This window comes from Gavia stellata, chromosome 10, assembly GCF_030936135.1.
Source record: "Gavia stellata isolate bGavSte3 chromosome 10, bGavSte3.hap2, whole genome shotgun sequence".
NCBI classification, from domain to species: domain Eukaryota; kingdom Metazoa; phylum Chordata; class Aves; order Gaviiformes; family Gaviidae; genus Gavia; species Gavia stellata.
Window position 1 is genome coordinate 36,300,667 of NC_082603.1, and position 21,911 is coordinate 36,322,577.

Below are 21,911 nucleotides of genomic sequence, written 5' to 3' on the forward strand. Positions count from 1 at the left end.
AGGTGAGAAATTAGAGCTGTTGATGGATGAAGTGCCTAAAATGACAATACTCTCTGTCGAGACAGGGTTAAGTCTGTGTGAGAGACTTTCTGCGCAGCGACGAACCGACCGCTGAGCTCAGGCTGCTGAGCAGCGAGCGGCCACGGCTGCTGCATCTCACCGCGAGTGATCAGGGACCCAAGACCGGATTATCACCGCAAGGCAGATACTGCAAATGGTGCTCCTGGAAGCAGGGCAGACAGGGACAGTGCATAAGGACAGCACAACGTAATGATACTCTCTGGAAAAAGCCCCTGCCCAACACAACTGGTGCTAAAGCGATGCCTTTGGGCTCCCCAGCACTACCCGGGGAGGAAGATTTCTGTAGAGCAGAGGCAGCATCGCTGGCTAAGAGAGAAACCCTGGGTCTCCCCTCTGCTGAGACCAGGAGATGTCAACCTGGAGGCGAAACTCCGAAACCAGAGATTTATTTCTCCTTCCTTGTCCCCCTCTTTCTGCATGTATGCAATTGACTAATTAAGCTCGCATAGCTTCTAAACTGTGAAACCTAAACGTCTCTGGGATCAAATGACAGCATCAGGAGAGAAATTACTGCAGCATAACATATAAATATTACTTCACAAATGAAAAAGTCTTAGATTGTTTTTCTTTTCCCTAGATCATTTTCTTAAACTTTTTGCCTGCTCGCTCTTTCGCTTCTCCTTTGGTAAGACATCACCAGCAACAGATAAATAGCACCCAAGAGAGAGCTGCAGTCAAAGTTTTAGAGGAAGCCGGGCTGCAGACACTATAAATATTGCATTAGTCCATTTCAGTAAAAGGCCTTCCCAGCTGCTGAAACTGAGTCACATCACCAGGAATCCAGAAAGCACCATGCCGTGCTGAATCAGTGCTGGGGGTTTGCAAGCAAACAAACCATATTTAACACACTTGACCAACAAAAACCAGAGACGCTGGATTTGTCTGGCTTTCCCAGCCTTGTATAGATCTGCACCTTGTTCCTGACAACAGCAGTGCCTCTTCTGAACGGTTCCTCCTCCTCGTCTCAGTTAGACACCCAGCCTTTACCAGAGGCACCGTTTCATTTAAAAGGAGCTGTTCCTGGAGGAGCAAGGCAGACCTCCAGTCTTTGCTCAGTGCGCTGTTATTAAATGTATTTTCTGCTGCAATATCTAGTACTTTGAGCCTTCTGGCTCGGAGTAAAGCCTCACCCCATCCCCAGCCTGCTGTCCTTCCTCCTTCCTCCTCTGCAAGGATCCTCTCCCCTGCCCCGGCATGCCGCCTCCATGCTGCTGCCCTGCACTTCTGCAGCGTGGGGATAACCGGATGCAAAAGCCTACGCAGGGAAGCACATGGAAAATAAATCTATTTAGTGTTACCGAGCAGGTTTCTGCAGGCAGGGGCGGTTTCTGCCTCCCTGGCCAGCAGCCGCCGGGGCAGGGTTGCGGAGATCACCTTACCTGCCCCAGCACCCGCCGTGCCCCCGCGCCATGACCTGCCAGGTCTCGAGGCGCCGCGCGCTGCTCACCCCGGGGCACGGGAGCAACACAGACCTGGATCCCAGCGCGTCCCAGGTGGATCATCTTGAAGCCAAGCCAAAGGAGCAAAAGAGGCAACGGCTTCCCACAGGACACATGCTTTGACTAAGCGGTCTATGCTCTGGCAAAAGCAAAAACCAAAACAACACTTTGATAAATGAGGCTTTTTCCTAGAGCTACCGGCTACCCATAATTGCACCAAAAGCAAATCCAGCAATCCACCTTACTGTGTACCTGCTGCAGCAGACAGACACTAAACTTGTCACATTTTCTTTCATTAACTGCAGAACCACTACTGCAGTCGTCGGCTTCAGAGCAGTCAGGACCAATATTCAGTTCCTCCCTCTCTAATCCCATGCTCGTTATCCTCCTTCTCCCCACAACAAGCTCCCCCTGCTATCAGAGACCTGATTAGCAAATGAATATCAACTGTTTGTGCAAGAGGAGCTCTAACCATCAATTAGTGATTTCATTTCTTCCATTTTTTATCGATTCCGTATTGTCGCTCAGATGGCTCATTTCTAGCTCTGCCCAGACTCCCACTGAGCGTGGGCTCGTGATCAGTAATTACCTGAAGTCCACAAATATTTCAGACAGAAAAAAATATGGAGTTCTATTCACATCTCTTTTATGTTAATAAAATACCAAGCAATTCCACCAATTTCAGCAGTTACTCCAGTTTACTTCCAGTGCAGCAGTGATCAGAAGTCAGGTGGTAATTAATTTAGTCTAATTGCACGCTCACTATGTGTGCGTGTACTTCTTTAAAGATCCAGATATTTATCTGTTTCTGCCGAAACACTGAAAATATTTAGTACAAGGTGGACACCAAGAACATTTCAAATTGAACAGTTGAAATTTGTCATAGCTACAACAAATTCAAATAGAGGAGTTATATATTTGCTCGGTTCAGCTGTGGGAGTCATTATGTGCATGTGCAGGAAAACTGGATGCCAAAGAAAATTACCGTTTTGCTGTATTTTGGCCTTGCTCTGTGCAAAATGTCCTCAGAAGCTCTGGGCAGAGGATATTAACAAGGATGAGCACTTAATTTCACCGTGAGTGCTAATTTGCTGTGGAGCTAGTGCAGTACAAACCCAATGAGAAACTCAGGTTTCTTTTAGGTGGCTTTTTCCCCCCAGAAGACGACAACTACACACGCAGCTGTAAGCCTGAGGAATGCAAACAACTGAAGTATCGGTGTGATAGCTTCACTCTGAGTCAATGTAAATCACTAAATAATTAATTGTTTAAAATATTAATGTTGATGCCTGATGGTTTTTCATGTCTAGGTGTTGCTGCTTGTAAGATCAGCAGGTATTTTTAAATTTAAACGTTATGTTTGGCATCAGCTTTTTACTGCTTAGAAAGAAACGCTTCCTGGAGGTAATTGCTTCAAGAAGTAGCACTAATTTTGTTTTCACATCCTGCTTACAGAATAAAGACTTATTCTAATTTGTAGGTTTTACAAAGGCATAAAGCCTAGTGCTGTAATCCTCATTGCAGTTTGATATGGACCATTAGGATAAACAGCAGAACTTACATTCTGCAAATGCAATAAACAACCCCAAATGCATCTTACTCATCTATGTCTTTTAAAATTGTATTTAATTTTTGGAATGTGGGCAATAAAAAGGACAGAACAGAGGGGAAATGGAAAGGAATATGCATACTGTGTGACGTCTTTAGTATTCCAGGGTGAGAAAGCAGCAAACAGATAGTTTACCATGTGCCCTTTCTTTCGAAAGGCCACCTGCCAACTCATTCCCATTTTCCCTTCACCGGGTTATCAGATGCATATAAATGAAAGTATTCCTGGGATACACAGAAACGCTCATCTGTAGTAAGAGCGCACTGCCTTTTGTGAATGAGTCTGGCTGCAGTGGCTCTTCTTTGATACATGCCAAACAGACCATCTTTCAGAGAAAAACTTTTAACATATATTGTCTGCGTACTCTAAATTAAGCAGCCCATGAATTAAAAAAGTCTTTCTGTTCTGACAGTAACCACAGTCCAAATATCTCAGCAGCCTTTGATATAGTCCTGGGTTTAACTTCTGAATCATCCTTCGGCAGTGAGGACTGCTCTTGTTACTTTGCAGGCATGCAGAGTGAGTCACAGCAAGGAGAAAGGATTTCGCTTTGCTCAAGTGAAAGCAAAAAAGGCTGCTGCAGTTTTGGCATGGGAGCCTTAACCTCCAGTGCCAGCCTGGGGCTTTTGCAGAAAGGGCAGCTTGCCACCCAGATTTTTGCTGGCAAATTTGCAGAAAAGGCTTTTGCTTCCTCTCACACTACAAATAGCCAGAAATCAGATTATTAATCATTGGCAATTCAGTTGAAAACAGGCAATGATTACGTTCACGGCACAGAAATACAGTAGGGCTCAGAGAAATCCTATAGAAGCCACTGAGTCACCCCAATATGCACTCACACACACACGAACATGCACGTGCACACACACGTGTGCAAGCACGCGATGTGCACCCATTGATTCAGACAGGCTTTGGAAGAGTCTTGGGGTAAGAACAAGTCACCCATCTGTCTTTGTCTTCCTGACCCTTTTCTTTCTCTGGTTTTGTAAAGGAGACACAATAGATGTGTTCCGGTTTTCGATGATGTTAAGTTACTTGTTTCTCTTGGGAGAATATCCTTGTTACACCCTTAAGGTATATCTTCTTAATCCGCTTGCTTTATCCCGCAAGATAATCCTGAAAAACTTCAGGAGGTATTTGAGGAGGAGAAATTAGAAGTAAATGGTTGTTAATTGTATAATGACTACTTTTTATTTTGTGTGAATGTTCTTCCTCTTAATTCTGTTGTTTTCTCTTGCTCTCCAGTCCCTTCACTTTCTGAGTAAATGAATGATTAATTGCATTAGGCAACTGCTGACCCTATCATAAGTGCTATTGAAATGTTGACTTTATTAAACATGGTTTTAATGTTACTAGACTCACTTAGCAGTGTCTAGTGATGGATGATATCGCACAGAACAAGAAATGGATCATTTATAATTGTTGACTCAGACGGTCTCCATGCAAACTGCGTGAAGCATCATCCCGGGAAGCAGCAGCCCCCACTGGCTGGTACTGGTTTTGTCTGCTGTCAGCTCGCCTGGCTGCAGAGAATTGCATGTTTACCAGCCATGTTGACCACCCCCATATGCGATGGCCGTGCAAGAAGCTGAACCGCTGGTGAAGCAGGAGTTGATCCTCCACATGCATATTACATGAACCAACCATGGCTTCTCTGTGTGCCCCTCACCAAAAGGTGAGCCACGGGCTCTCCTGTTAAAAAAAACAACCACGGGATCCATTTTTGGTGGCCTCAATTATTGTTTATTTCTTGGTCTTTGTTTCAGTCTGGTGTCATTCCATTGCTGGCTCTGCAGAGCTGTCCCAAATCACCGGAGCACAAGGGCGATGCCCATCACCCACGGCTGGCGGATGCTCTCCCTTCCCATTGATCTCACCGGGATCCGAGAGCACTCAGGGACATACCATGAAGGTCCTCAAGTTCACACCAGCCGTCTGAGAGGGGCTTCTCAGGCTAAACAGCAAATGTAGTGAAAGGATAATAACATCTCTGACTGCCAGTCCCCCGAGAAGCCCCAGCAGTGTTTAAATAATCTGAATAATTAAGCACAATATTGATATTGGTGAAACACTGGAAGAGGCTGCCCAGGGAGGTGGTGGAGTCACCATCCCTGGAGGTGTTCCAGGAAGGTGTGGACGTGGCACTGCGGGACATGGTTTAGTGGGCATGGTGGGGTTGGGGTGGTGGTTGGACTTGATGATCTGACAGGTCTTTTCCAACCTTAGTGACTCTGTGATTCTGCGATTCTGTGATATCAGCCTCAGCAATACTGACTGTTCCCCAACAGCACATGTTGCCATATGACCTGCAGCATGTAATCACAATCACGAATAACACAACCAGCTCAGGCTCCTGGAAGGGAAATGAAGTCAGAGGTACTGATCATGCATAAAGCATCCCCAGACTGGGATTTGTCACAACGTAGGTGTGCAGCATGGGAAGAAAAGAAAGCCCACCTAAAATCAGACATTAGTTTCAAAATTACATCATCAGAAAGACCATCTCAGCTGCCTTTGAATTAAAACGTAAAGGGCTGGGGGCTGCCCTTTATCAAAAGTAGTCTGCTTGGGTTTCAGCATGTTATTCTTAGCTGAAAATTTCTGTATGTTCTCAATGGGCACCAAAATTAAGCAAGGGTTGAGCTACTCTGGAAAAAAGAAAACAACTCTTAAAGGTAGACACATGTTTCTCAAAGGATATTAAAAAAATATCCATATATTAATGGTTTACTACTGCAGAGTATCAGGCAGACAATTAATTGACCACAAAAGCCATCCAAAATGGACAAACACTGGGTAACCAAGTAACCATTAACTAGATATTTTTCATGCAGAATTCCCCAAAACTCACCAAACTTCCCGGAAGTTTATTTACATTAAATTCCATATACAAGAAAACAAGAAAGCTTTGTACTTTAACTCTTGACGAAATCACAATGTATCACCTGTGAAAGGAAGTATGACGGACACAGAAATGCTAAATGGATTCTTGTATCAGTGCTATCAGAGTGATTACCAAATAAATTTATAATTATGAGACACCTAAAGTATTATGAGACACCTAAACTATTATGAGAAATAAAAGATCAAACATACCTCATTATCAGGGAATACGAGCTGAAATGACAAACTATATCAACATGCCATGCTGAGAAGATAAAGATCATGTTACCACTGAATTTTTCATATCCCTCAAAGGTCAAAATCACTTCACCATAAAATTTTCAGTGTCACAAAGCTTATAAGTTGTAAATGTGTTTTTGTTCTAGTCTAGTCATGCACACAAATTATTGGAAACCTTAAATTGCTAGAACATCAGATAAAAAAATCAGGATGTGATAGTTGTCATCATGACATCAGAGTGAATATTTCTGAAAATCTAATCCATTGGAGATGGTCATAATTACTGTAAAATTGCTTCTGAAACTAATTTGTTCATGCACACACAAATGAAAGAGAATTACATTTCCCTTTTCTCTTTTTCTTTTTTTTTTTGTATGAATGAGAGAAAAGACACCAGCCTCCTTTAAATATTAGGGTTTTACTCAGGTTTTGATCCCTCTTTGAAATTTGCTAATCAAGGACCTTGTTAAGGAAGCAGACTACATGCTTGAAGTCTTGTGAAGCTGTGTTCAAGACGTTAATTTTAACCACAGGTTCAGAGCAGCCCTGCTTTTCTGTGCCGATTACAGTAATGTAACCTGCCGATGTGCCCTGCAATCACCCCTAAACACATCAGGTGCAGAGCAGAGGTGCATGCAGCCATCTTGCAATGGCTCTTTTCTGCTCCGTGATGGGATGCTGGAAGAGAGGTCATCGGCTTGGAACGATGAGCTGTTACAACGGTTGCCTGCACCATACCTGATCAGCCTCTTGTCAATGAGCAGAGTTGACGCATGCTGGTTTCTAAGAATAACCAGGGGCTTTGCATGTCCTCCTAGTGCCTGCGCTGACATTGTTGATCTGATGCTTTCGCATGCAGCAGCAGACCCTTGGGATAAGGCTCAGATAAGGCTTCGGGGTATCAGCTAAGACAGATTGATTATTGGCTTTCTTTGCTCTTCCCTTGCTTCATGTGGCTAGCCTGGACTTACATATTTTGCATTTTGGATACCTTGCTCCTGCCAAGAATTGTCAGGAATGGCTTTTATTCAGTTTCAAAGTCACGGCGCAAAGTCAAGCCAATCAATTTCTCAGAAAGCCAATACAATATATTGAGAATGATCCAGTGGTATCTCTTAATCCGAGCACAGTTTGGCTACAGCAGTGAGCCTCTGCAAGCAAGTGAACCTGCTGGCTGTCATGTCATGCACTTCACGCTCGCCGCCCAGCTCCCCGCTGCAGGCAGCTGCCGGCCAGGCGGGCAGCATGGGCACGGGGCCGGGGGGCTCGGCGCCAGGGGCGGTGGGCAGCCGCGGGCTGGAACTCAGATCTTCCGGACAGATTCCTGCAAGGTTGGTATTTCTGCCACCTTGGAATGGAAGATGAAACTACAAAATCTCAGAGTACTGAGAGGTTTGTAGTCTCTTTTCGTACGGTCTTCCTCAGGAGCTAACCCTCAATTAGCAAGTCTCTTTGGTTATCTCACGTTGTTTAAGACTTTCTGGTTTCATTTTGTGGGCCATAGCTTTACCCCAGCTATTTGCAACAGGAAGAAAAACATATTCAGTGTCTAGGCCTGAGGTGTGATTTAAAAGCAATTCTGAAGTGTGTAACGAGTCACCATATTAAGGCAAATGGCTTTTTCTCTCAGAGGTATGGGTTTGTGCATGAATATCTTAAATATTTATCCCATGTTTATTTGATAAACTCCTGACTTCACAAATTGCAGATAAGGGAGTCAATTCTATTGCTATTTGGTTCTTTACTCAAGACAACTTTTGCTTCTTTACTAATATTATTATCATTCCCTTGTCATTATTTCAATGTCTTCTTTCTCTGCTGCTGATAAATGAAACTTAATTGAATTTAATATTGTAAACCGTAGGAGCAAGCCCATTCGCTAGCCTGAGCTACTTGAATTGCACTTGTTGGTATAAATTAACTAACCAGACAACAAGGGAGTTTACATCTTAGTTCCTGACTCAGTAGACAGAGACTAAGATCTCCTCCCCAGATTTTTACCAGCATCAGTCCCAGGATATGAAGTCTTCAGCATTGGTGTATTATTTATTAAATTAATGAAACCCTGTCATTGTAAGACAAGATAGAAATATTTGGTACTCACTCTTAATGAGATATTTTGCTACATGTTATTGAGCACAAAGGTGCCATGAAGGTTACTGTGGACAAATGAATAGGTAGGAGCAAAAGGGATGAGTCTGGATTTTCTGCAATTGCTGGGACTTAAAACTTCTATTTCAGCTGCACGGTACCTTCATGTGGGAGATGAAGTTTTCAAGAACGGGAGAGGTGGGGGACCTACTTCCAAGATTTGCCCACAGTGCCTGTAGCCTGTAATATTTTCAGTGTCTACACTAGAAAGGTGAAGCGGTTATGACACACAGAAAGTCTGACAGATTTTTTCTTTAGACTGAGAGTATTTTTTGAAACATTATCTTGAAAGGAATCAGCTCATGCTTGAAAACAAGGCTTTTGATTTCCTCTCTTACCCGTGCATTCGAGAGTGGTTAGCACATGACAGGGTCCTTCATAGTAAAATCCTACAGAAAAAACAGAGTTTCTTGCAAGTCATGCTCAGTCTCGACGAGAATAGCATTTGGGCAGCATGTTTGGATTTGAAATTTCAAGGGTGAAAAGAGGGTGTTAAAATACTGAGCTAAAGTGTGTTTAGTCTTCCAGCATAAATTACACAGTTGCTTAATATTATTTACTAGTGTAAAAAATGTGCTTATAACATTCAGGCAAATATAGCAAACATCCAAATGCACATATTTGATAGATCTCTCAAAGAAAACAAGATATGTACTGGTATCCATGACAACAAAGCCACTAAGATCCATGGGTATGTGAGCAAGATACTGTTTAGCATTATGTACATTTTTAAAAACCTGGTACCGTTAAGGGCAGAGTTTTTCATGCATACATGTTAAGTTTATTACCTATCCCCAATTAGATGTCTTGATGTTAGGTGGCCACGGTGCAGGGGTTTGTTAGGCGGCAGGAGCACCCGGGCTCGCGGCGGGAGGGGCAGCCCCAGCACCTCTGCTCTGCAGGCAGCTGGGAGAGCGGCCGGCAGCCGGCACCGGGCTGCAGGGATGCCAGCGGGGCTCTGCACCCCCTGCACCCCACAGTGGCACACGGGAGCAGGGTGCGAGAGGAGCAGAGGCAGCGCGCCCCTGGCATTGGGCTGTCCGGCGAGCCGGGGCTGATGAGAGGCCGTGCATGAGGCTGACCAGCACTCAAAGTCAGGTCCAGTCCCGAACAACCTGCCGGTCCAGCCCTTGTGCCCCTGCCGCAGCTTTCCTCCCCGCGGAGGCTGCACGCAGCTCCTGCGGGTGCTTCTCCCCTCTCCACCACCCAGCCCCGCACAGAGGCAGCGTTCCCTCCCGAGCACAGCCTCATTCATGCAAAAGCAGCAGCAGGCAGACCCCGGGTGAACAGGTTATGAGGCGGGGCTTCTAGGCACAGATCTAGGCTGAAGAGGTGATATTCATGTCAGAAATTAAATCCTGTGATGTCCTAAGAAGGGAATGGTGCCAGGGGAAAGTCAAAGGCGCTCCTCCGTCCCGTTCCTCTGCCTTGCTTCGAGTGTCACCTTTTTGATCTGTGGACACCTGCCATGTAAAGACGCACCAGTTCAGAGCTAGCTTAAACTGACGTTAAAGTAAAAATAAACTTGAAAATTCAGGGTAGCCCACCACAAGACCCACAGCTCTCAAAGCGCTAAGGAAAGGAATGAGGTTACCTGTGAAATTGGTGTCAGCTGGTCCCGTGAGCAAGGGCTGGCTCTCCTTGGATGGTTCTCCACAAACTCAGCTCCTTTCTGGCCCATCAGTGCTTGCCAACAAACAAAAACTGTTAGTCACCTCTGGATTAATGCAGCCGCAGCAGTCCCTCAGCAATCCTTCAATTTTAGATCCCATAAGCCTGAAAACTCACGTGGAGCCCTATCTGCAAGAATCAGAGAAAAAGATCAAAGAAAACTGAAACATGGCCACATGTTGCTTTACTTGGGTTTCCATTGTGGTTCCGCTGAGCTTTTCGCACTTCTAATGTGCTCTTATTCATGAGTGCTAAGGGACCTCTGCAGGCATAATAGTGACAATAAAAACCTTTACAGACCGCTTCAAGTTATGGGTCTTCCCATGAAGTCTCCCCTTACAAACAGTGGCTTTCAAAGAAACTGTCATGGGTGGTTTTCTTTGCTTGTCAATACACGGGAGGAGAGACGCTAGCCCGGCTGAGCGGCAGCCAGGGGACAGTCGCTGTGCTCTGATGCAGGGAAACACTCAGGTATAGCAAAAAGGATTTATAAGAAAGGTGGCCTTGCCATGGAGACACACGTGGTTTGTGGCAGATGGAGCCCTGTTCAGTGCCAGTGAGGATAAAAAGATCTGACCTCCTGTTTAAAGCATGTGTCTGGGCCCTGCAAGAAAAAACTGGGTCTGAGTTTGTTCCCTCTTCCACAGGTACAAGCGTGGTGGAGTTGGAAGAGTCACACTTGGCATAAATCCAACCTCATTATGCCCGATCCTGTCCTATCCGATCTGCCAGGCCAACATCTGATACAACCGCTCGAGGAAAAGTAAATTCAGATTCCCTCAGCAATTTCAATAGGTAGAATGCAAACGTGTGCAGATGTGAAGGACAGCAGTAACACCAGGTCCTGCCCATGGTGCCCAAAGCACATTAGCACATCTCACCCGGCATCCCGACGCGTTCCTGAACATGGAGCAGTCATGGCAGTGTCTCAGACACCAAAGGGACCAAGCAGAGCTGTCGGCATGGCTCTGCAGCTCTCATGGCTCCCTGCCCCACCACGCATGTTTTTTCTGGGCATGCTTTAAAACATGAAGTCCCACACAGCACTGTTTTTAAAGTTTGGTCCTGAGGATAGGTTGAAGGTCAGCCTCAGCCAACAGCTTGGACATGCTCTACATCAACATGACAAAGACTCAACAGGCAGAATACATGCCATCTGTTAGTCAAGCAAGAAACTTTAGGTACTGCCGCATCTATTTGGAGGGTAAATAGTTCATTCTATTGCCTCAGTTTCATTTCTGACATAACAAATTCTCATGAGCCAAAGTGAGTAGAAAATGGGTAACTTTGGAACAGAAATTACTATGTCCTTTGAAATGAGGGTCACTGGATAATGCACATGAGTCCAGTTTCTCTCTGAAAGGTTTTTTGGGTTTTGGTGGGGTTTTTTTTTCCACAAATAGCTTTTTTATTTTCTGAGAAAAAGGCTGTGTGAACCCAGAGTGCCCATTGAAAAAATCCATTGTTGTGTTTATGAACTGTACTACTGGCCAGATTTTGTGACATGAGTAGCAATTTAGCAAAAGAACAAAAACAAAACAATTTATGCCTGGGTGAAAACCATGTATGCAAAATGTCAGCACAGGGCAACTTTTTACGCATAAAATATACTAATTATAACTCCTGAGAGCAAGTTCATAATGGAATCGTTGGCAGGACCTTAACTACGGTAATAGGAACAAGATGCCGTTAGGTGTTGACGAGGATGAATTAAGGAACACAAGGCTCTGTGCGGTACCGCCGGCTCTCCGGCATCTGAGAGACGAGGGCATTAATGCCAACTGCCCATCAACAGCTGGCAGGGTGGAAGAGCCAGGTCTCAGAGCGTGGGGACCGCACTCCCCGTGGGCAGGGCTGGGCCAGGACCCCCACAGCCCCATCCTGGGGAGGGGAGCAGCTCCCCGCCACGGCCCCGTGGGGCTGGTGCTCCCATGGGGAAGAGAGGAGGCAGAGATGTGGCTGTTTGTTCGGGCCATAGGCAGGGAGCCGGTAGCTCAGTTATCCTCCTCCTCACCAATGTTTTCGTGTCTTCACACTGCGGGATTGATATGGGGCCATTGTATGATGTGGCCGTCAGTACCACACCTCAGGGCCAAGGGGCAGCGCCTTGGACCGTGGACAGACTCGTTAATATTTACATGCGTACATCATCTCACTTTTGTGCTGCTACAGGAAGAAATCGCTTACGGAACATTTGGGCTGATGGGGATGCCCCGGTTACGTGCACACTTCCGTCTGCCGCAGGATCAGTGAAGACTTGCTGAGTACCCGCAACTACCTTTTTGAATGAACTAGCTGCATCCAGGATTCTTCTCCTGGTTTCCATCCAGTAACACGATAAACATGAGCTCCAGTGCAGCCCCAGCCAAACCCACTGGTCTGCGGGACGGGATGCTTCAGGTCACTCACAACCACACCAGCGTGAGCCCCTGCCCCGACCCCGCTCGGTCCCCAGCATTGCCCTCCTCCCCGGCAGATTAGCCTGCAGCTCTTCCACACACTTACTCTGTTCAGCCCTTATGCAGCAGGAAGGGAAACCAACGGCTTCGCAGAATGCTTCACTGCCTGGACTAACACACCCTGTCCTTTTGTATCTAGCGGGGCTGAAAATTTTCAGCACGGCATAAATTAATTTAGCCTGCAGTAGTAAAGTGCATTACAGAGATTATTATATTCCTGTACTAAAGTGTATGCACCTTAATAAAAGCCCAGCTAAACTACATATGGTTAAGGTAACACTGCAGATTTATCTTTTTTTCTGTATTCTTTTATAACCTCCATTTGCTTTTGTTCTCTTTTCTTATCCTTTTTCCTTTTATGTTTGCAAGTGATAAATTTTTCCATGTTTTACATTTTATATGTAGTTTATCTCTTTATTTTGTACTCATTTTGCATTGAAAATGGAATGAGTCTTTAGAATAATACAGCTGATATTGAATTTTTTAAATTGCTATTGGGTATATACTGCATAAGGTGGTTATCTGATCTCTAACTTAATCATGTGAAAATATTGCTATGGGGAAAGCTGGCTTGGTAACAATGAGACCCCTATGCTTTCATAAAATTTATTTAACTATAAACCCATTATAAAGCATTAATATAGATTTCTCTTACTTTCTGCCGCATTCAGGTCAGATTTATTGTATACCATTACTGAATTCACACCAAAAATGAATTCATAAATGTACAGTCTCTATGCAGGATGCTGTTTAAGCGTATCAAGATATACTACTGCAGTCAGGATTTCCTAGCTACCAAAGTCAGAAAAAATAAACAAAATGGTTGTTTTTTTGTAGTTCAAAAGTTGAGATTCAGGGGCGAGATAGAACATTATGTGTCTGTTCTACTAGAAATAATGGTTGTCTAAAGCAGAGGGAAAGCCAGTAGATTAAACCCCTAACCATTTCCAGCACCCTGGACAACCCTTCTCACAGCACTGGAATTTCAAACGAGCCACATCTCACTCATGTCTGCCATAGTTGTAAAAACAAGCACAGCACTTTTTCACGATAATCATCTATTGCCAGTATACTATTCATATTGGTTTAATGCTTTGTATAAATATTTGTCTCATGTTCTTTAACGGCAGTTCTGCAATGTTAACATAACACAGCACTATGCAGCGCACCGTCCTACTTGGCACAACAAGCAGCAATCCTGTTGATGGAAATCCTCTATTCAGTGTCAGTCCGGATAGATCAGCCACTGAATGGGGAAAGTGGAACCATACATCCACTAAATGCTCTTCTGCCAACAGCCCTCATTACTGCCACATCCCACCAAATTAGTTCTCAGTGCTGGATTTGACATCCAAGCGCACAGCAGCAATTGTAACCAGGAAAATCCAGAGTCACTCCGCTGGCAGTAACACGTCCATCTGCACTCACACCAGGGTGACCGGGCACAAAACTCTGCCCTATGGGCGGGACTCGTGATCCCCCGAATTGTGTCTCCTCAAAGCAGAGATGCCTCATCTGGCTGCAGTAAGAGCAGGTCGGAAGAGCGGGTCCTGTGAGGCTATCCAGAGCCGAGGCTCTGCTCGGTCCCAGTCGTCTCAGAGCTGTGCTACCTAAACGCCAACAGCACGAGGCATCACGCCTGTGCTGGCGTGGGCACCCGTGACTCATCGAGACGAGCTGCTGCTGAAGAGGGTTTCCTGTTGGACAGGGTTCTGATTTTCCCTGGGCTGGATTTACCTACATAGCATTCAGCCTGCAGGACTTTTTCGTACGGATGACAAGTCATGACAAGACATGTTACCCTTGCTTAATGTCTGCAGGCGTGGGTGCTGCATGGGAAGCTTGGAAGTGGCAGTCTGGTGAAGTTCCTTGTGTCACAACTGGTTCTTTGTTACTACATTAATTCAGTCTGTTAAGGGGTTCTAAATGAAATTATTTCTTCAGGAATTTTTGCTCAATGCAGTATTGATCACAATGCAGAATGATCGCAGTGTTAAATTGTAATCTCCACCATAACTGACCCTCAGATCACACCGTCTGCAGAGAAGCCCGGCAAAAGCAGGTGGCTTTGGCCCCGTCTGACTCCAGTGGAAGAGGCGACAGCTTCCATTAGTAAGCACCCAGATGGACAAATCCAAGTACATACGGACACAGGGGAAAGGAGACAGCTGGAAAGTAAACTGTCCCTTTTGAGATATTTTTATGTTGATTTCTCTTCACATTGCTCAGCGTGAGGTATTTTACCTTAAGGATGCTATATATCAAGTTGGAGAATTACATTTAAATAATGTGAATCTATAAAGTGCATTTTCCCATTCTTAACTCACCCTAAAATGAATTTTGGAGGCATTTATGTCAGGCTGTAGAAGCAAGCAGAGTATCTTTGTTTTCTGTGTAACCTAATGACTCCATTTTTCATTAGTTTATCTCTATAGGACAATCAGAATTTCCATGCTGCATAGGCAAATCCAACGCATCTGCTCCAGCGCCCATTTCCTTAAGTGTCCAATGTCAGAGGATTTACAGGGAAGGCGATAAACCCCCTCAGCTGATAGTTAACAAATACAAGATGCACAACAAAGCTACTGTCATGCAATAATAATTTATGCTCTGAAGCTTATCTAATATTATTCAATATTATTAAATATTTTCTATATTTTCCACAGAGTATGTGGAAATTCTTAGTATTTATTATGAATATTGGATGCTGATAATTACTCAGATGACAGCTTTCAGCAGTGAATTCAACAGATATTCATTCTTGATGTAAAGTAAGAGTGGGTTTAAGTTGGTTGCCACCTCTTTTATGAGACACAAACTTGTGCCTGGCCCTCCCTGGATCTTTGCATTTATTACTCTGCCAAAAGAAAAGGTGAATACTTTTTTTCCTTTTGATTTTGAGGGTCATTCCAATTACCAGTGCAAGCTGTTAAACCTCTGAAACCAAAGTCAACCACAGCATAAATCAATGGATGGATCTGGTCCATTAGCTCCTTTATGTATCATGGGGAAGTAGATATCACGTTTGATTTTTCAGGCAGTTACCTGCCTTTGATTTCAAAGGATTTTTTCCAATATAAAATCAAGGTAACAGCGCGGAGAATTAGTCTACCTGAATATAGCATCACTTTCTATATACTGATGTGGGGGTAGAGCTGTTTCATCAGGGAGTAAAGGGTTAAACAGGTAAGATGCTAAAGAAAGCGAGGTGAACACTGGCACAAATAAAAAGTAAGTATAGCAGAAGACTTTGAATGTTAACTTTCCTTTGAGTGTAATTTTTCTTCTATTATGGAAACGGTTAATATAAAAACATTTCATATTTGTTTTTGCAGAAATTTTTGCTTGAGTACATTGCATATTCCCAATAGAGAAAAGCAATATCGTACAATTGATGAAAGCACTGCACAGAGCCATGCTCACTCAAGTCTCTGCAGTTGTGGTATGCGCTAGGTTTTTCTGCGTCTCAATTCCCTGCGAGAGGTGAGATACGCAGCTGAAGTTACCTCCCGAATTCCTAGTTGGAAGTGTACTGATTTGAGTGAGTTATACTGATTATAGCTGGCATAGCCAGCTGTACTTTGGAATGTATTAGATATTAAGTCTTGCATATTCAGCTGTATCCACTGAAGTTGATTGCCCTCAGCACTGTGAAGTGAGGATTTGGCCCTTCATGTTAATTCTAATTTGGTCGTTCCCGGCTGAGTCCAAAGGATCACCGAGTCCTTCTGAGAGGAGTACAGTGATGTGAAATCCCAAACCTCATGATCAGGAATCTCACCATCAGAGCTGTAGGAAAGCCTGCCCAACACCTTGCATACCTGACCTTTAAAGGAATGCATGTTTTGACTTGTTCTCCAATTTAACCTCATCTCCAGGGTTTATTGGGATTTCAAACAGCGAGGAGAAGTAACCATCAAATCAAATTATAGGATATTCAGCACAGGGTAGTTTTAATGTCACCCACCAAAAGAAACACAATTCCTCAAAATCCAAACTTTTCTTTTAGGATTGCTGAGAAACAGTGCTAAGCAAAGTTTGCAAGAACTCTGCAGCGATGGATGGGAGGTAAAACACTTTTCCCCGCTGTCACTCTGATGACCTTCTCGGGATGTTGGGAACTCAGAAGGTTTAATGCAGATTTCCTTATTCTGTAACCATTAAGGAACATGAGGTAAGGCTGTGGGTGTCTGACACACAGGCACCAGGAGTCACTGCAGACAGGACACGCTTCGTGGCAACATCGGCAAATTCGGACTGCGCAGAGACCTGACGGAGGGACGTGGTGTGTGGCAAACACGCTGGCCATCAGCCAGCGACATGAGCTGCAGCAAAGGAGACCAGCGGTACCTGGGCTGCCTCTGGAGGAGCGTTGCCAGCAGGTCGAGGCAGGTGGTCCTTCCCCTCCACCCAGCCCTGGTGGGGCCACCCCTGCAGCGCTGGGTCCAGTTCCCCGGTACGAGAGAGACATGGACAGGCTGGAGAGAGTCCAGCGAGGGGCCACCGAGATGCTGAAGGGACCGGAGCACCTCTCCTATGAGGAGAGGCTGGGAGAGCTGGGGCTGCTCAGCCTGGAGCAGAGCAGGCTCAGGGGGGTCTCACCCGCCTGTACAAACACCTGCAGGGAGATAAGCCCTATAAATAAAATTAATTTCAGTTGACAAGATTAAATATAGATCATTATTTTATTATAATTGCAGGCTCTTTCTCAGCAATATGCTTTCACTAATCCTACCATGCCACTACCAGTACCCTTCATTCCAGGTGATCTTTCCAACAAGGCCTTTTTGGCCTTCTGTATCTTGATTATATTAATTGGAGTCTAACTCCTCGGTTTAAAAAAAGCAGCTAAATTTGTAAAGCAGTTTTCCTTGACATCCCAGACCTACAAGTCGCTGGGCATTGTCTGTACCTAGAGGCTAGGGCTAAAATTAATAGAAATGTTCTGACAATGATTTAAGGGGGAAAAAAAAAAGTCTCAAGTGAAAAACTTTAAAGGCAGTGGAAGGTTTGTCATTTTGCTTAGCGGGATGAGGAGTCTGCCCTTGGTATTTCTCACCTTGTTCAGCTGCGACTGAGCAGAACCTTGCTGAAAACCTTTACCGCTAATGCCACGTTAAAGATGGTTGCTGAGGAGCCTGCCCCATCCAACTGCATGTTTACCTGCCCCTCGTGCGGGTTGCGAAGGCACCAGTACCTGTACCGTGGGCATCACTGCCCTGCTTGGGAGAGTCAGCCCCGCTTGCCAAACAGGGCCCCACCCCGGGGCAGTGCCGCTCTCCCCTGGGGAACGCCGGGCTCCCTGTGGGGAACGCAACGGCTCCACTCCGCAAAGCAAAAACCGACGTTTCAGGCGTGGGTGCCTCAGACGGGGCTTTGGAAATCTCTATAACAGCGGTATGAATTTCAGATGCACCAAGCATCAATAGCTCCCACTGACAGCTAAAATGCTGCCTGTCTGTACAGTTTCTTAAAAATTGAGTAGTTTTTAAAAAAAAAAAACCAAAAAAAAAAAAACCAACAAACTGCTTGTTAACTGGGGGTGGGATAGAAAGGAAAGAACTTTCCCAGCTTTCAATCAACTTAATGAAGATATTGACCTAGATCCTCTGGCCCTGCTAAGCACACCTTGGTGCAGATGTAGCATTCACCAAGGACTACTGATCCAGGGACCAGTCTTAGAACAGTCTGAGTTTAAGTGTTACCTACGTTAAGAGAAGAGACTGCTCCATCTCCTGCCGTGCTCTCTGCCCTCGCTTGCCTTTGTGCGGCCGCCCCGAGAGCGGAGCTGGACACGAGACCACAAGCTCTTTCATGCATTTTGTTCCTTTCAGCACCTCAACGCCCTTCCTGAAGTCTGGGTATTTTCAGTCACTTTTTGTTCAACGTGTAGATTTTGCCAGGCTGTGTGTAAATAAAGTAATTTCTAACACACCGTTTTTGGTTGTGGGTAGAGTGGAACTCCATTTACCTCAGCAACCGTGCGGTGTGACTGGCATTAACGGCAGTTACCTGTCTGCATTGGGAAGGGGTATTCTCAAAGCCTATGATCAGATATTTCCCAAGTAAACCACGTAAGACCAGAATTACGTATTGTATATTAGTGACTCAAGTGAGATGCAAATTGAAACATAAGATTTTTCTCTGTAATGTACAATAAAAATTCAATGGTTAGCAGTTGATACAAAGCATATAAATATGTTTTCAAATAAGTACAACAGCTATGAAATCAGGAATCAGTAAGTCATAATGCATTTCAGCACAATACTGATGAACTCATTTTTCTGGCACATATGAAATAACTAGCTCATTTTAATTCTTTATAAATAACAGATAACAGCTTGAGAGGCATGCTTCATGCAATTCATTTTTATGACTCCATCTCCTCCACACTTGATGCTCCCATGTCATAGGGGTCGGGAGGAGAGGGTGTATTATGCATTCTTTCTTGCTTTCCTCCTCTTTGCTGCTTTATAATGTGGCTATCACTTAAAAAAAAAAAAAAAAAAAAAAAAAAAAGCAGCAATTTAATGCATCAGAGTACCAGTTGACTGATGTGGCCAAAGATCATGTCATCAGTAACTTTTCTGCAATTTATTTCATTTATCCACGCTTCGTATCTCTGCTGCTGCTTTCTAATCATCACTCCCACTAGGCATTGTTTTCCTATTGAGGCAGCAACTAAATGAGCTGAGAATTAGATCTGTATTACATCAGCAGTGGGCATTGCAGATATTACCAACACATTAAAAGAGAAATTCAAATGAAACAAACAAGAACATGTTCTTTCCTATTCCAGAAATTGATCCTGATTCCACAGTTTAGTGGCTGAACAGTGCTCAGGAGAAAGAGATGAGTTTTGTCACAAACAAGCTGTTATATGAGATCATTAACTGAAATAAGATTACTGTTACTCTATAATTCCATTTTTCTTTGTTCTTAGAAGATTGACTAGGCTGGAAAAGGACGGATACTTTGTTGCGGCAACACTTTAAGGCTCTAAAAAGTAGAAGTCTTGGTTGACAAGGGATTATCCTTTTGCACATAAGGAAGGCCAGCAAAAATAAACGCTGACCCACTGCTGATGGAGGCAGTCCCTGTTTTTCTTGCAGACACAAAGCTGTGCGTGCCACCATCCATTCAAGAGGCAGCACCACTGTAACGAGGGAACGAGCCATTCCTCTCTCTCCTCCGGAGAGGCACCAGGCGAAGCAGATGTCAGAGCAGCCGCAGCCCCGGCAGCACCCACTGTGGTGCCTCTGCCATTTCTGCAACGCAAGTGGAAAAGCACGTGCTGCACCTCCTGAATCCTGCGGCTGTTTCAGAGGGAGCCTAATCAGAGGTGCCTCTGAGTGGCCTAATGTGGGTTTGATGAGGGTCTAAATGAAGGTGGTGAGCTGCACAGCCGAACGCAGCAGCCGAGTTTCTTTTTTCCCACAAGGAGCTGGTGTAATAACGATTAAATCAGGTCTCCATTCAGAGAGAGCTGCCAAGTGTCTCATCTCACCTGAATGGGCACCTCCTTCATCAGCAGCAGTAAACTCCCCCACGTACCCTGAGCAGCACGGCTGGGCAGCCCCCAGCCCCGGCTGGACCCTCGCGGGCGGCGTTGGGAGCATCCTCCTCCGTGCCAGTGGCCGGGCCAGCGACAGCATCCTCCCGGGGGGCTGGTCCCCCCGCCCAGCGCAGCTGCGGCGCAGCTCTCCCGGAGCACCTCCACCAGGTCCAGTGGGCTCTTCCCATGTTCACCGGTTGTCTCGGTCCTCCTGCCTGTGCCCCTACCAAAGCATTGTGCTCTTCAGTGGTTTTTTTCTGTTGCTCTATCTCCTCTCACTCTTGGCATATATCATTCCCTTCTGCCCACTCTGTGGTGTTATCCCATCTTCCAGAAAGGTTGTATTCCTGCAAACACCTCTTCCTCATCTCTCCATAACCTGAGGAGCAGAAATACGTGGCTACAGTTAAAGCCTGGAGTGCAGCGAGCAGCAGGTGGGACAAAAGCAAGCAAAGCCACAGCGGTAAGATGTGCAGCGCCGTGCACCTCGCCCTGGTGCCACGGGCACAGCAGCAGCCTCTCCCCCACGCAGCCGGCTGCCTCGGCGGCTGCAGGGCTGGTACTGACCCCAGACCCATCCGGCAGCCACACAGCCGACACCACCGGCCCCGGACTGTGCCGTGCAGCTGCAGGGACGGGGCTGAAGCTGGGCTGTGCCGCTCGGTGAGATGCAGGACAGCATAGATAGGGACAAACAGCTCCTGTAAGAGCAGAAACATGGTCAGAGCATCAGTGCTGGTGGCCTGAGTCCTGCCTCTCCATCGCATCGGTCTCACACTCTTGAGGGGGTCTGTATCCAGTGTTTGCTGAGGCTTTGTACAGACCCTTGATCACTGCTTATTAAGCTTGAAAACAATTAGCTTTCCCATTTCTTAGAGTCTTTAGCACAAGGGGAATAACTCGTCATTTCATATGTACTGCAAAAGCAAAATAAATGTAAAATGGCAGCAACCTGCTGAAAACAAGGTATGTGTACTTTAAAAATCACAGCGTCATAGGAGACGTAAGTTTGTTGTAGGGTGGTTCTGTGTAGCTGCCACATGGATAATAAAAGATGAATAAGTATATATTAAAAATTGAGTGACGTGCCAAAAGTAAGACACATGAGAGTCCTTTTTTTACACTTGGGCATGGTTTGCTCTGTGACAAAGGCCACCTTGTAATGCTGAGGTTGATCTCTTGTAATGCCAGGATTGATCCTCCATCCCTATATTGCAGTAGAGAGATAAACAGTGTGAGCTGTGCAGTCCATGGGCTTAACTTTCCTTCCAGCCTCTATGGCAGCAGTTACGGTTGTTCACCCTAATTTGTCAGAGTTTGTGCAAAAAAATGAACAATCGTACCAAAGTACTGCCACCTCTACGCCACCACAACTGCTCTTTGAACATGGAAAGAGACGCAGCAAAACCAGGAGATCATCAAACGGATTTTCACAGCCTTAGGTTGCAGCTGATCCTTCTGAAAAGAGGCAGAAAGAGGAGCCCCGAGATGGGGTTATGAAGTGCAGATCCTCCAGAGACGGGCCGGGTGGGATCCACTGCCCTGCTGGGCTTCAGGCTCGGCTGGGTATACGAAGTGCTTGTTAAACTGGCACGCTTTGGATTTGCCTTGCTAACCAAAGAGAATTTAAGGTAAAATTTACAGACAGTAAAATAAAGAATATTGCATTCATCAAGCGTAAATAAAATTGTTGAAAATATGGTTAAAAATTAAAAATTAAGAAAAAATACAAATGAAACCCTGAACTTTACCTGTTTCTACAGTATTCAGGGAGGAAATGTCAACATCCAGGTGGTGCTGCGGCGATCCTCTCAACAGATTTG